The sequence below is a fragment of the Rhinolophus sinicus genome, linkage group LG01 (genome assembly GCF_036562045.2).
Source record: "Rhinolophus sinicus isolate RSC01 linkage group LG01, ASM3656204v1, whole genome shotgun sequence".
In the NCBI taxonomy this organism is placed as follows: Eukaryota; Metazoa; Chordata; class Mammalia; order Chiroptera; family Rhinolophidae; genus Rhinolophus; species Rhinolophus sinicus.
In genome coordinates this window covers 126,322,363-126,339,226 of record NC_133751.1, presented here as the reverse complement: position 1 = coordinate 126,339,226, position 16,864 = coordinate 126,322,363, and the positions used below count along the sequence as shown (strand labels likewise).

Below are 16,864 nucleotides of genomic sequence, written 5' to 3'. Positions count from 1 at the left end.
ACACTTTAAATATATGCAGTTCCTGTACATCTAGAGGCTGTGTTTGGCCACAAATGACCTCACATTGCTAGGCCAGATAGGAATCTTGCTCAGATCTATATAAAGTAAACATTTTAAGCTGCTATGAAGCAAGGTTTTATTTGCCTGACTGTAACCCATGCACTCAGTACCTGGAATGTTGACAGCACTGATAAAAGTTATACTATAAATAGGCAGCAATATGAAGACAAAGTGTATGATAAGAGGGGAAAGTGTAAATAGTAGGCTAAATATAACAGCTGTCATCAAATGTACATAGTCAGAGGAGCTTTTGCTGAAGCATGACCGATCTCATGCCGTTGCCAGAAACACTCACGGAGAGCCTGCTGGTGGCTCAGGCTCTTTAAAATGAGAGTATTGACCATTTTAAAACTGGAAGCATGGGTCGTCTGTCTTTTCTGTGTCTTGCATACAGTATAATTTGTTTATTAGTTCATGTTACCTAGGAAATGGCTGTGTGAGAGTCTCTGATGGATTCTCTTTTCCTTGCTGTGCTAGCCTTGGATTTTAATCAGACATGATGTCTGTGAGCAGTCCACCATGTTGTTTTGTTGTATCTATTATGCCTTTTTGTATTTTCAATCTCGAATAGGTGCTTTTCAGCTTCAATCTCATTAGACCATCACAGTGTTCCTGAAGTAGGTGCTAGACTCGCTGCCATTTTATAACAAGGAAACAAATCCTCAGATAAAGAAATAAAACGCCATCCTCCAGACGGCATTATATCAGCGTCAGACACACACACAAATGAAACCAGGTTTTTTGACAACTGATAGAGGGCTCCTTCTGTTCTGTGGATTGCCTCCTGAAGTACCACAGAATTGGAGACCTGAAAGTCAGCTTTCAAGAAAAGCGACTACAACTGGTTCAGTTTCCTGAGTGAGAAAACAGGGCCCAGAGACTCAGTCTAACAGAAGTTTCTGAATAAACTTCAAGTCTAGGATTTTCCACACTCAGCTGAATGGGAGTGAGCTCCATCCCCCAATCCAACTCTCCCCCCCATTTTTCCAGTGGCCTTGAAGACTCCAACTTAACAGGTACAATGAAAAACTGCCTTAAGGGCCTACGGGGTTATGGTAACAAAAGGAGAAGAGAGAGGGAGAGATGGTGAGATGGTGGGGGGAACGTGCTCATTCCTCTCCATCCCCCAGTCTAATTTAGGGGCATCTGTGATTTTAAGGATACTCATGTTTATCAAAGATGGGTGTTGCTGGATCAAGGTTGAGTACTCTGCTATTCAAATGCATCTGCACTTGACCTTGGGAAACTTATTTAATCTCTTGGCACTTGTGTTTCCATCTGGAATGTGAGAATTCAGCACTTCTAATTTAGCGCCTCTTTTTCTCTGAGGTTTTGAGAGCACTTTCTTATCTTTTAAAGACAGAAACATTTTTTGTTTCAAAAGATGTTGAACATTTTCATTTTTTAATTCACTTCCATAAATGTAATATGGACAATGCAATCCTCATAACATTTCTCTGTTTTTCTGTTTATTGTTCAGCTCATGAAGAAAATCATCCTGAATGCCTATGTATTTTCCAAGCTTTGACTAAAATACCCCTGTTCCTATGGTGCTCACACTACGTCCTAGTAGAGGAAAGCATTTGGGAATAAGTTTCTCCAGTGATGAGAGCTCCTCCCGTAAATTACTTGTGTTCCATGCTCTTGTCACCTGAGTAGTGCTGTTGCTGTTACTTTGGAATATTTTGCCTGTGGCCAGAATATGAGTATTTGGTGAAAAGGCTACTCATGTTACTGAATTGTTGGGAAACATTTGATACTTCTTTGGGAAATAGTATGGGGCACTAGGTAGAAATTCTTAATCCTTAAATAATCTTATTAAAGTGGGCTCTCTGATCCTCCCCGTCCCCATGGACTCAATACAGGATCTTAACCCTAAAGAACTGTCCAGGGAGAGATAAAACACGAAAATTCCCCAAACACCACTCAGTCCTCTGTGCTCCCTTGACACCTCAAGCTGAGTGCAATGGTAGCTCTGGCCACATTGCAGGGTAATTTTCTCTCTACTCATCTCCCCGAATAGACTGTAAACTCTTTGAAGACGTAAGACTCACTGTCCTCCCAGCACTGAATACAGCCTGGCATGTAGCAGGAACTTAATAAATGTATGTTGAAGGAATGAATTCATGCATGTTTGAGGTCATTGGCTGCACCAGTAATAGGCTAGTGCCATACTTAGAAAAGGGGTGTGTATACAGCTGTGGTATTATAAAGTTGTATACCTGAAATTTATAGAATGTTATTAACCAACGTTACCCCAATGCATTTAAATAAAAAAGGTAAAAGAAAAGAGGTATAAACAAGAGGAGTTCATCTTTCAAGGAAACTTGAAAGGTTTCTGGGACTTTGCCCTAGACATTTTTGTACCTTTGTGGGAGAAATATAGTTATCAATGAGGGCTTGTCCCAGACCACTCCCTTGCATTCATAGCCTTGAGTTTTTTTTCTCTTCTGTGCAACGCTGCTAGTGATGTAGGTGACCAGGTGATATGCAGCTGAGGCAGCCCATATATGTGTGTGTGTGTGTGTGTGTGTGTGTGTGTGTGTATTCCATTGTATAAATGTACCGCATCTTCTTATCAAATCATCTGTTGATGGGCACTTAGGTTTCTACCATACGTTGGCTATTGTAAGCAGTGCTGCAGTGAACATAGGTGTACATATATCTGTTCGAATTAATGTTTTGGATTTCTTCAGGTAAATACTTAGAAGTGGACTTGCTGGGTCATAAGGTAATTCTATTTTTAAGTTTTTGAGGAACCTTCGTACTGTTTTTCCATAGTTGTTGCGCCACTTTGCAATCCCACCAACAGTGCACGAGGGTTTCCTTTTCCCCACATCCTCACCAACACTTTTATTTTTTATTTTTATTGATAATAGTCCATTCTGACAGGTATGAGGTGATATCTCATTGTGGTTTTAATTTGCATTTCTCTGACAATTAGTGACATTGAGCATCTTTTCATGTGTCTATTGGTCATGTGTATGTCCTCTTTGGAGAAATGTCTACTTAGGTCCTCTACTCATTTTTTAATTGGATTTGTGTGTGTGTGTGTGTGTGTGTGTGTGTGTGTGTGTTGAGTTATGTGAGTCCTTTATAAATTTTGGATATTAACCCCTTATTGGATGTATCATTGGCAAGTATCATGTCCCATTTAATAGGTTATCTTTTCATTCTGTTGATGATTTCCTTCGTGGTGCAAAAACTCTTCAGTTTGATGTAGTCACATTTGTTTATTTATTTATTTGTTTTTATTTTCCTTGTCTGAGGATATCAGAAAAAATATTACTGAGAGTAATGTTACTGCCTGTATTTCCTTCTAAGAGTTTTATGGTTTCAGGTTTTACATTTAAGTTTTTAATCCATTTTGAGCTTATTCCTCATATATGGTGTAAGAATGTGGTCCAGTTTCATTTTTTTTTGCATGTATCTGTCCAATTTTTCCTACACCATTTATTGAAGAGACTGTCTTTACTCCAGTGTATATTCTTGCCTTTTTTGTCATAGATGAATTGACCTCATAAGCATGGGTTTATTTCTGGGCTCTCTATTCTGTTCCATTGATCTGTGTCTGTTTTTATGCCAGCACCATGCTGTTTTGATCACTATAGCCTTGTAGTATAGTTTGATTTCAAGTAATGTGATACCTCCAACTTTGTTATTGTTTCTCAAGATTGCTGTGGCTATTTGGGGTATTTTATGGTTCCAAATAAATTTTAGGACTATGTATTATAGTTTTATGAAAACTGCCATTGGTATTTTGATAGGGATTGCATTGAATCAATAGATTGCTTCATGTAGTATGGATATTTTAATAATGTTAATTCTTCCTATTCGTGAACATGGCATTTGCTTCCATTTATTTGTATCTTCTTTAATAACTTTCTTCCATGTCTTACAATTTTCTGAGTACAAGTCTTTTACCTTCTTGGTTAAATTTATTCCTAGGTATTTTATTTTTTAAATGCAATTATAAATGGGTTTGTTTTCTTACTTTCTCTTTTTGACAGTATATTATTGGTATATAAAAATATAATCGATTTCTGAATATTAATTTTGTGTCCTTCTACTTTACTGAATTCATTTGTCAGTTCTAATATTAGGTTGGTGCAAAAGTAATTGTGGTTTAAAAAGTTAAAAATCATTGCAAAACCCGCAATTACTTTTGCACCAACCTAATAGTTTTTTGGTGGAATCTTTTGGGTTCTTTACAAATAGTATGTCATCTGCAAATAATGACAGTTTTACTTCTTTCTTTCCCATTTGGATGCCTTTTATTTCTTTTTCTTTTCTGATTGCTGTGGCTAGAACTTCAAATACTATGTTGAATAAAAGTGGTGAAAGTGGACATTCTTGTCTTGTTCCTGATCTTAAGGGGAATGGCTTTAGCTTTTCACCATTGAGTATGAGGTTGGCTGTGGGTTTATCATATATGGCCTTTATTATGTTGAGATATGTTCCCTCTATTCCCACTTTGCTGAGAGTTTTTATCATAAATGGATGCTGGATTTTTGTCAAATGCTTTTTCTGCATCTATTGATATAATCATATGATTTTTATCCTTCCTTTTGTTTATGTGGTGTATCACATTAATTGATTTGAAGATATTTGACCAACCTTTCATCCCAGGAATAAATCCCATTTGATCATGATGTATGATCTTTCTAATACATTGCTGAATTTGGTTTGCTAATATTTTGTTGAGGAGTTTTGAGTCTCTATGTTCATCAGGGATATCGGCCTGTAATTTTCTTTTTTTGTAATATCTTTGGCTTTGGAATCAGAGTCATAGTGGCCTCATAAAATGAGGTTGGGAGCCTATCATCCTCCTGAATTTTTTGGAATAGCTTGAGAAGGATAGGTGTTAATTCTTCTTTGACTATTTCATAAAATGCACCTGTAAAGCCATCTGGTCCAGGACTTTGTTTGTGGGAAGTTTTTTGATTACTGATTCTATTTCATTAGTCGTAATCAGTCTGTTTGGATTTTCTATTGCTTCTTGGTTCGGTCTTGGAAGATTGTATGTTTCTAGGAATGTATCCATTGCTTCTGGATTGTCCAATTTGTTGGCATGTAATTGTGTGTAGTATTTTCTTATAATCCTTTGTATTTCTGTGGTGTCAGCTGTCACTCCCCCTCTTTCATTTCTGATTTTATTTATTTGGGTCCTCTTTCTCTTTTTCTTGATGAGTCTGGTTAAAGGTTTATCAGTTTTGTTTATCTTTTCAAAGAACCAGGTCTTGGTTTCATTGATTATTTTTTTTTAGACTCTATTTAATTTATTTATGCTGATTTTTATTATTTCCTTCCTTCTACTCACTTTGGGCTTTGTTTGCTGTTCTTTTTCTAGTTCCTGTAGGTGCAGCTTTGGGTTATTTACTTGAGATTTTTCTTGTTTTTTGAGGTTCCAGCCCACAGAATTTGGTGGCTGTTGTCCTTCTCTTGTTTTCTTTTTCCTTGTGGGTTCATGCCTTTAAAAGAGAATTCCTATTCTGCCACTTAGTGGCCTTATAAAAGCTGGATATGTGTTCATTCTATCATCTTTAATTGGAATCCCTTCTGATTTTTAAGGCATTTTCAAATATATGACGCAATGTTCTTAGCATGGTGAATTATTTGTTCTTTTCCTTTTATTTAGCCAAAATTGAAATTCAGGTCCATCAGGCAATATTAGAGGAAGATTGTCCTACAATTTTTTAGGTATGAAAGGCAGTAGATTTTAGGTCAAACATAAGGGGGTTTGAATACTTTCTACACCACTGACTAGCTGTGTGACCCTGACCCTAGGTGGTTACTTAGCCTCTGTGTTTGGGGGTCATAATTTCTACCCATAGGGATCTTGCGATAGTTATATGTGAACTAAAATTAAATTGTTTATTAAGCCTTTGGGAAAGAGCTTCATCTCTAATGGGCATTAATAATAGTATCTGCTTGTATTATTATGAGTATTAGTTGAGGAACTCTCTAGATTGATGTGGGGTATTGGTGTGGTATTTAATATAAACAAAGGGAGCAAAAGCAGACAGCCAGAAGATCCTCCTTTTCTTTGCAGAGGAGAACTATTCAAGGGCATCGTGCCTGTGTGTCATGAGGGGTTGTTCATCTTGGTCCTGGTTTTAGGGAACCCTGGAAGTGTCATTTCGTGTAAATGCCCAGTGTTTCTCCAGGGTGGAAGGTGTGTGAGCCCAGCCACGATGGCTCATCTCAGATTTCATGACGGGGTTCAGGGATTAGCGTTCTTGTCCCGCAACGAGCCCTACTTTCCTATCTTGCATTAACAAACAGCTGTCAGACTGATGTGTGACATGGGTGATGCCTTGGTTAACAGAAGCAAGGCTGCAGTGGGAGTGGCAGCCAAATAGTTCACAGCGCCCTCCTCGTCCCTGAGGCAGTCGTAGTGCCTCAGCTGACACTGCCTGCCCTCCTCTGTGGCATCCTGTGACACTGCCAGCCTCAGCTTCACAGTGCCTGTGAAGCGGGGAATCTGCTCCCTTCACAAGTCTTTGCGGGTGGGCCAGTCCGGCCAGAAATCACAAAGGACCAGGGCTCCCCAATCCATCTGTATGTCTCACCAGTGACCCCAATGTCCGCTGGCTGCAGAACCTCCCAGCTGATGCTTGATTGTCTAAACACCAACTTTTGACCCTGCTGACATCAAAATGGTTTGATATGCTAATTTAAAAATTGTGAAGTCATTTAATGTGAATCCATGGCAATTTGTCACTATAATTTAATAACGAGGGGAAATTGAGGGCTTGTGCTGGGTGTAATTTTCTCCACATCTGCCAGCTTTTCTCCTCTTCCTGGGAGGGACAAAAAGATCTGAGGATAAGAGTGACTTTTAATTTCACCTGGGACCATAAATCGATATACATTTATTATTCAGCCAGCACTGGCATTTCCCTGGGTAATTCCATAACACATGTAGTGTCAGAATGGTTTGAAATTTGTCCTCATTAGGAAAGCAAAGGACACTTTCTTTTTGCAGGCACAAACAAGTGAGCGTCCATATTCCCCTACGTGCTATCACACAGCTTATGAAAAGGGAAAGTGTTGGTCTTTGAAGGAATGGGTCAGTTGGATTTACAGACACGGCTTCTGTTTGGTGTGAATGACCACAGTTCACTGTGACCTGAATTGCAACTATTGGTGTCACCTATGATAAGGAATAAACTTAAAGTAGGACATGACAAGTGGTACTGCCAAAAAAAAAAAAAAAAGAAAAAGAAAAAGTCATTTCTACAGTAAGAGCAGATACCACAGAAAGGATCAGAAGAGAAAGGATCTCTCTCTCTGCTATGTGAGGACACAGCAAGAAGGTAGCCATCTGCAAGCCAGAAAGAGGGCTCTCACTGGACACCAAATCTGCCAGCATCTTGATCTCAGACTTCCCAGCCTCCAGAATCCAGAACTATGAGAAATAAATGTTTGTTGGTTAAACCCCCAGGCTGTGATATTTTGTTAGAGCAGCCAAAGACATCCACCACCAAGGGCACTAATCCTATTCATGAGGACCCCTCCTCACAACTTACCTCCCAAAAACCCCACCCCTAAAAACCATGATTGAGGATTAGGGCTTCAACATAGGAACTGGGGGTGGGGGAGTGGGGGTGGGGACACACAAACATGCAGGGAGAGTCCATAGCAGGGAGAGTGAGTGGAGTTCAGTTTAGCCAGCAGGTTGAAGGGGTGGGAGAGTCGGACTGGGACATCCTGACAGCCATGATCTTGGTCAGTGATTGAAGTGGCCTTTTTAGAGGCTGCTGGTGGACACTGATGGCAGAGATTGTTCTAGCAGCTTCTCCACCTGAGCTCATTTCACCCTGACCTAAAGGTATAGCTCTCCTGATGGCAGATGGTCTCCTATGTAAGGGGAGAGGATTAGACCCTATCAGCTTCCTTCCTATACTTTGGCCTGTTCCTGGCATCTTCACTGCCCATCTCCATGGAGAGCCTAAATGGAAAAGCCTGGTGTCAACAGGAGGCATTTAGACTGAATTATAGAAAATCTTTTATGGGGGGCTGTCTGTGGAACTGATCACGGGACTAAGACTCGATGACTATGGAACACACTATTGATACCTGCAATGGCACAGATGAGTCTCAAAAACGTTATGTTGACAAAAGAAGACAGACAAAACTGTATGATTCCATTTACATAAAATTCAAGAATAGACTAAATCCCTGGTGTTTGAAGTCAGACATTGGTTGCAGGCGGTGGAGAAAGGGACATGAAGGAACTTTCTACAGTAATGGAAATGTTCTCTATTTTGTTTTGGGAGTAGTTAAATGGGTGTTACCGTGGACCGAATTAATCAAATCAAATGTCTAAAACCTGTACATTTTGTCATAAGTTAATTATACCTCAATTTAAAACTATGTGATAATTAAAAAAAACAAAAAACAAAAAACAACAACAACAACAACCCAATCCCTAGATGCCTCGTGGAGGCTGGGATGAATTTTAGCCCTGTGATTGCCCAACTTCAGGTCTGATCTCTTTCCCTCACTACTTTGTTTGACCGTTTGCCAGGTATAATCTCTATCTGCCCCTGCCCTGCTCCTGCCTAGACCCCTTTCTAGCCACTTATGGCTTTATCCTGGTTCAGAGGGAATAACTAACTTGCTTCTAAATCAGTACTATCTAATAAAACTTTCTGTGACGATGGAAATACTCTAGATCAGCACTCTGCAGTATGAGAACCAATAGCCATACGTGGCTATTGAACCCTTGAAATGTGGCTACTCGCTTGAGGAACTGAGTTTTCAGTTTTAAGAATTTTAAATGCGAAGAGCCACACATGTGTTTGAATGTGAAAAGTGCTATATTAAAAAAAACAAAAACATCAGGGATGGGGAGAGATTATAGTCAGAGACCACCTCACCGAGCAGAGATATGACAGAGGTGAGGGAGTGAGAGGGAACAGCATGAGCCAAAGTCCTGAGGTAGGAGAGAGCTCAGCACGTTTGAGGAGCAGGGAGGCAGCCAGGGTGGCTGGGAGAGAGGGGAGAACGGCAAAGGAGAGGCAGAGCGTCAGCTTCATCCCGTTGGTTTGGTTGGGTTTGGCTTTGCAGAGAAGAGCTGGAAAAGATCATTTTATCGATGTACATTAGTCAGGTCCTGGGAACTCTCATCTACCAGGCCACCAGACAGTGTGTGGTGCAGGCAGGGCAGGGCCCTGCAGATGCCTGGAAACAAAGCTGACTGATACCCAGATCTAGCTGACCAAGGTCTCCTGAGCTAGTGTGCGACGACCAATATCACACGTCAGCACAAGGACCCTCCCCGGATCAGGTTTTCTCCGCTCTCCCATAATTGCCTTTGGCTCCTAAAATTAGCGCTGTAGCTCTCACCACCTTGCAGCCTGGACTTAGAGAATTAGAAGGGGTTGATAGTGTCGGGCTCCCGAAGGAGAGGTGGGGGATGGCTGGGAGCCCTGCGCTCTGGGACTCTCTTTCTGCTGTCTTTGCGGAAGCCACCTGCTCTTTGTGAGCCTCAGTTTCCCCACCTGCAGCATGGATTAGATGATCTTTAAGCCCTTTTAGAGTTCTAATGCTTTATAATTTTAACACCACTTCACGTTTATACAGAAGCTATGCACTCCCTTGCCTGCTCATGGGCCAGCTTTAGGGGGCTGGTGGCGGTGCTGGGGAACCTGGGCAGGGGCAGGGATGTGGGTGTATCTGTGATGTGATCTCTTAGGGAAGCCAGGAATAGTCTTGGCACAGGCCAAAGAGTTTGGGGTGGAAAACTTTTTGCAGAGGTCTGTCAGGTTCTTGGAATTTCTACATAAGCGATTTGTTCCATTGAGTTAAGGTGCTGCTTTTCACATGTTGGGACCGATGAAGTTCAAAAATTAGAGTTAGGGCATTAACTCCTTCTTAGGAAAGACACTCTGCTCAGACAGACTGACCGTTGGTCTTTGTCACATGTGGTCTGGAAGGCAGAGGCCATGTTGAAGGCACGCTGAGGTCGCTTCTCCTGAGCTGTCCTGAAGACTGGCTTGGGGTCAAGGGCTATTGCGGAGAAGGGCAGGAGTTGGCTTAGCAGCCCTGGTAATGGGTGTGGGAGACCGTCGCAGTCCAGCCTTGGTGCCCCACAGCCCTGGCTGGCAGGAGCAGAGGGATGCATTCAGACCCACCTTGTGTCTGGTATTGGAGCGTGAGTGTGGCTGGGAGGGTCTGTCAACTCAAGACCCTTCTGGCTTTCACAGGATTTCATCCTTGCCCTCATCAATGTTCTGCTTCCCCCAAAGTGCCAGGAAACTGAGCTGCTGTTAAAGAACACCGTCTCTGGGAGGGTGTTTCTTCCCATTCCAGCGTACATTCCCACGTCCCCTTTGATCATTAGGAAACCACCCCCTGAGCCCACTCCTCTCCCCACCCCACCACCCCAGGAATGCCTTCACTGAGGCAGCTTTGTAACCAAATGCTCCTGACTTTCTCTGTGGGTCAAGACGGCAAGTGGCTATATGGATAAACGTTTATACATCTTCCATAAAACCACTTATAAAGGACTATGTTGATTATGATTTTGACATCCCTGGGTGCAATGCAGTGGTTTGTATCACAAACATTTTTATTGCCAGGGGGATAGTTACTGAGGTGAATGAGAAAGGATCTCTCCTGTCAGTGAGCTCATAGGTGACGGGGACAAGGAAGGAAACAAGTGCAAGGATGTGTCACAGGACCCATGAGGACGTGGTCCAGGGCGGGAATGGAGAGGAAGTGTCAGTTCTTAGAGCATGAGTTGTCAGGGAATGCTTAATAGAGGAGGAGACACTTGAGATAAGTCTATTTAAAGGAGTGTTTATGCAACCAGACAGTTGAAAGGCATCAGTAGGAAATTTCTGAGACACAAAATCAGCCCATTGGGGTCCATGTTTCACCACTAACCTCTTAACCCTCTGGTTTAATCTTTATGATTGTGCTTTTGTCTCTATATCCGCCACCTTACATTATGCTAGTGGAATTATGTATATTATGATAATGTGCATAAGCTGAACTATGTAAATATTTGTAATTGTCACTTAAGGATCCCTGACATAAATTGCTTTTTAAAAAATTAGTTTTATTGAGATGTCATGTACATACAGTAAAATTGCCCATATAATTCGATGGGTTTTGATAGATGTATGTAGTCACAGAAGTACTACCAATTCTATACCAATGAAGAGATAGAATATTTCTGTCGTTCCCGAAAGTTCCATCATGCACTTTTGCAGTCATTAATTACCTCCCCTCCCCATCCACTGATCTGCTTTCTGTAAGCACAGTTTTCCTTTTCTAGAATGTAATATAAATGATATAAAGTACTTAGCCTCTTGTGTCTGCTTTCTTTCACTTCACACAATGCTTGGGAAGTGCCGCCATGTTCTTGCTGAATATATCAGTAGTTCATTCTTTTTCATTGCTAAGTAGCATTGTGTGGACACATCCCACAGTCCGTTTATCCATTCACCATTTGGACATTTAGATTGTTGGACATTTAGATTGTTTCCTGTTTTTTTTTGGACACTGTGGAAATGGTAGCTAAGAACACTGGTGGACAGGTTTATTAGTGGACATATGCTTTCGTTTCTTTGGGGTAAATACCAATGAATAGAATTGCTAGGTCCTGTGGTAAGTCAATATTTAACTTTACAAGGAATGGCCATTCTGTTTGACAAAGTGGCTGGACTGTTTTATGTTTGTCCATGAGTTCTAGTTGCTCCGCCTCCTCACTACGGTTGGTATTATTTCTTTAGAATTTTCCTGACTATAATTAGTATGTAGTAGTAGCTCATGGTGGTTCGGATTTATATTTCCCTGTTGAGGAATGATGTTGGCTATCTTTTCATGTGCTTATTTGTTACTCGTGTGTCTTTTTTTGGTGAATTATTTGTTCAAATCTTTTTTTTTTTTTTTTTTTTAATTGACTCATCTGTTTTCTTCTCATTGAGTTGTAGAAATTCTTAATATGTTCTGGGCACAAGTCCTTTCCCATGTTTGCAAATATTTTTTCTCAGTCTGTGGCTTCCCTTCATTTTCTTAATAGTATTTTTCAAAGAGCAAAAGATTTTAATACTTTGGCCGGTTAGGTGAAAAATGATACATCACTGTAGTTTTGGTGTTTGTTTCTTTTGTGAGTTTACACATCTTTCATATGTTTAAAATTCATTTTCATTTTCTAATTGTCTTTTGCCTATATCCTTTGCCCATTTCCCATTTTTGGTCTTTTTCTTACAGATTGCTGGGAGCTCTTTATATATTAGGGAGATTAACCCTTTGCAATAATATGTTTTCTGTGAGTACTTGTATGTAACCTATCCTCTGCATATGTTTTCATTTTCATGTAATCAAATATGTCAATCTTTTATGGCTTTGAGATGGCGTTAAAAAGCCTTCACTACTACTTGGTTATGGAGAAGCTTGCCAACATGGACAGAATTTATGTAGTATTTACTTTTAATATACATTTATCCTTGTGTTCTGAGTCAAGGGCTAGTTTTCTTGAACCTTTTTGCCCTAATCTTCTATCTATTCGGTAGAGATTGAGCTCTGAGAAATCATAGGGGCCCAGTGCTGGTAACAGTGGAAACTGAATACGTAAGGAAGAAATGGCTGTCCCTTCTGTTTTTATAGAGTCCACAGTTCAGTGATAGGAGACATGTTTACAAGGCCATTGATAAGGCATCCTGGTACAGTTTACCAATGGAAACAAATCCAGGCCCTGCCACCAGCTAAATGACCCTGGCTGGGTCATTTAGCCTCTGTGTCATTTAGCCTCTGTTTCTCCCCCTGTGAGATGATGGCTAGACCTGGCTGTGAGAACTGAGACGTGACAGGTATGGCTGCACTTTGGAAGAAGTCAGTGGTGGTACATACCTACTCGGGTTGTAATTTCTCATCATTAGCCCTACCTGCTCCTTGACTCTGAGAGGATTCCTCTCAGAAACGCCTTCTTTTATTATATTCAAGGACTGTCTCAGTCAGCTTGGGCTGGCATAACAAAATGCCAGAGACTGGGTGGCTTAAACAACAGGAATTTATTTCTCACATTCCTGGAGATTGGAATTCCAAGATCCAGGTGCCAGCAGGGTTGCTGTGTGGTGAGGGATCTCCCCCTGGGATACAGATGGCTGACTTCTCACTATGACCTCACCTGGCCTTTCCTTAGTTGCTGTGGATGGAGAGAGAGATCTCTTTCTCTTCTTATAAGGATGCTAATTTACTCATGAGGGCCCCACCCTCCTGACCTCATCTAAACTAATTACCTCCCGAAGCTCACCTCCAATAGCATCACATTGGGGGTTAGAGCTTTAGCATATGCATCTTGGGGGGACACAAACAGTCCATAGCAGGCACTGTGTCTTGAGCAGGCTGATGATGACATCTCTGTGGCATTCTGCTCCTGCTAACCATAGATGTGGTGCAGGGGAGAGGAGAGCCAGGTCGGCTGTGGGTGTGGAATTCACAGTGAACGTCTAGGATGTTGAAAGCGGACTTTGGGGGAGGGACTTTGGCAGGTCCGTGCCAGCCTGGGTCCTCCATGGGTCCATCATGGTTTTTTTATTTTCCTGAGGCAGATTACTGCAGCAATAATGAGCCAACCAAGCCTTGTGGCTCTGGGTGGGGCTTCAAGATGGCACCATCTCTGTTCTCCTAGATTTCAGGAAAGTGGGATAGAGGCAGTTGTTCCTTCAGAGCTGAGCCTGGGAACACAGGGTGGGTGGCAGAAATAATTCACGGACAGGAACAACCTGGGTTTTGCATATTGGCTTTTCTACATTTAAATGGAGCATTTACTCTGTACCAGGTACTATTTAAACACATCGCACTGTCCTTACGAAGAGGTATGTCAGGTTCAGGCAGAGATGCAGAACCACTCTAAGTGGAACCGAGTATGGCTTTGGTGCAGGAATGGGACCTGACAGGGCAGCGGGAGCTGCAGAAGAGTCCCTGTCAGGCTACCGCCCCAGAACCCGGGCTGCCTGGCAGGAAGGAAACGAGGGCGCTGAGTGGAGCAGAGCGAGGACAGCCTGGTTCTGTGAAGGTGGACTGGAGCCTCACTTGACCTCACTGGCTCAGCCTTGACGACAAGGTGCCTTTGGCCCTGAAGCTGCACATGTGCCTGGCTCAGGGCTCAGAGAAGCAGGAGGGGGTCCAGCAGGAGCTGGGGGAGCTGTGGGCTGGCTGCTGCCCTTCCCTCTGCTTAGAGGTAAGCTAGTGGACAGCAACATGCGCCCTGCACCTGCCTTCAGGGACTGGGGGGCCACGACTTCACTGCTTCCTCCTGAATCTCATACAGGTGTCCCTGGTGGTCCACTGTGACTCGAAACCACCTAGGAAGGGAGTTCTGGGAAACATTTCCTACTAATTGTTGTGGACACAGGATGCAGCCAGCAGTGGGGGGGGGAGGTCTGTTCTTTTCTCCACTTTACAGATGTGGACGTGGAGGAATAGAGGTGGGGAGGTTCAGTGCTTGCCCAGAGTCACACAGCTATTAAGTGAGGCTTCTGCTTCGGGGCCTTTACCTGCTATGCAATGCTTCTGATATCGGTAACTCCATCCCCGGTTCCTCCAGGAATCGGACCTCAAGCCATGTAAAGTATCTTCAAGACAAAGCTTCTCAGGTGAACGATGGGTCCCAAATACTCCTTCCCCCTTGATAAGCCACTGTGGGTCCCAATCATAGTCTCTCTTACATTTCTGCATGCTTCTTTTTCTTAGTAGTAAGTTCCCATGTTTCTTTTATAGGAATGCTTACCATACTTCGTCCCAGGCTTCCATTAGCACCTAGTGTGGCTGTTTGGTGGGATAAGTTAGTGCCTGGATAATGTGTTGGGCCCTTTGACAACATTTGCTATTGATTGCACATCAGCTGCTTGCCAGGGGCTGTAGGTGTCACATTGTCCTTTATGGAAGAGAGCATTGAAAGCTTGGGTTTGTTTTTGCAGCAAGTGATGGAGTCTAGACTTGAACAAAAGCCTGCTGGTGCATCACTGCTCTTTGTCAGCCAAGCCCCTGGTCAGTAAGCTCCCTGGATTAACAGACCCACGAGAGGACTGCCGAAGTCAGGTGGCTCTTCTCGAGCTGCATCTGGGGGTGGAGGGAGCACCTCACTCCTGGCGCCCAGGGATCTAGAAGGAATGACCATAGACTTTCTCTGTCTCTGGAAATGTAGGAATGAGGACTTTGCAAACAGACTGATTGAATGGAGCCTGAAAGGTATGGGGTGAGCAAAGTCAGAATTCAACCTCCAAATTTGGGGCCTCGGTGCTTGCCTTGGTCTCCCAACTTAAGCTTTCTGAATCGCATCAGAACCTGGGTCTATGTTGATATGTCTTTTCTTAATCATGCTTGAATTACTTCCTGTGGGTGCTGTCTCCCATAGTTAGGCTGAATCCCTGCACAGAGGGACTTTTGATTTTGGGGTCCGTGTGGACCCTCAACCCCTGTTGCCCCTGTTATGTTACCTCATGTGCAGCAGGGACTTGGGATCTTCCCGGAGGCCAGGTTTGGCACAGTCCTTCCTGATAACTTGAGGAGAGGAAACTTCAGTGAGGTGATTATTTTTTTAAAAACTTTAACATTTGAAATAATTGTAGGTTTATAAAAATTATGAAAGCATTACAGAGAGTTCCCATAGACTCTTCATGCAGCCTCACCTAATGTTAGCATCTCACGTAGATAATAACCAGGGTACATTTACTCCAACTGTGAGATTGGCAACACTGTGAAGGAAATTCCAGGCTCCATCTGATTCCCCAGCTTTTCGGCTTCATGTCCTTGTTCTGGGCCAGGATCGAGTCCAGCACACCGGGGTACATTTAGTCTTCATATCTCCTTAGTCTTTCCTCGGACAGTTTCTCGGTTGTTCCTTGTTTTTCATGACCTTGACGTGTGTCAAGAGTAATGTCACCCCAATAAATTAAAAAAAATAAGAGTAGCGCTCAGATATTTTGTAGACTGTCCCTCAGTATGGGTTTCTTTAATGCTTTTTCACAATTAGGCCGAGGGTAGGGATTTTTAGGTAGAACAGCAAGAGGTGTACTCGTCATGTCACATCCTATCAGGAGGCACATGGTATCAGCATGACTTATGTCGTGTTAATCTTGATCGTTTGGCTGAGGTCATGACCGGGTTCTCCACTGTGAAGTCACTGTGTTTCCCTTTCCAAACCCTATTTGTTAGATACCAATCATGGGTCCAGCCCACACTGAAGGGAGGGGAAATGAAGCTGTGCCTCTCAGAGGAAGGAGTCACGAAAGATTTGTGGTCATATGTTAAAACCATCCACCATTCATCAGGGTTGTGGGCGAGATGCTTTGACGCTGTGCTATTTCCAGTGAGGTGATTTTTCTAATGACTTTGTTCAGTTTTGAACCCAGGGAAACGGGCTGTCATCCCTCTTCCCACCTTTCTGTCACTAGGTTAGTGGATTTGAATAATCAAATGCCTCAGGAATCCTTTTTCTTTGGGTGTATATGATGCTTTATCAGATTTCTGCTGGCAGTTGCATTTTAGTAGTGGAGGTTCTGGAGGCTGTGTCTCATGGGAGTGACGATGGGAGCTCGAAGCTCAGGCGCCCTGATGCGTCCTGACGTCCTGAGATAGTGGTGTTCACGTTTGCATGGGACACACTCATTTGCTTGCAAAGGTAAGGTAACGAGTTATAGGAAGTGCTGAGATAACGTCAATAGAAGACTATTTTTAGATGCCTTTTTTCCACCTTGAAGGCTTTAGTTGAGCCTCTAATTGCCTTGTGTGAATTTAAGGAAAAAAATACGGTTATAAATAGCTCCAGGCTTACTTGACCCTG

General features: G+C 42.6%; 1 protein-coding gene across 1 annotated transcript in view; it reads left to right on the top strand.

Moving 5' to 3' along the window:
* Window positions 1-16,864, top strand: part of TMEM163 (transmembrane protein 163) — a 214,217-nt gene that overhangs the window by 184,088 nt on the left and 13,265 nt on the right. The gene's annotated exons all lie outside the window — the stretch shown is intronic.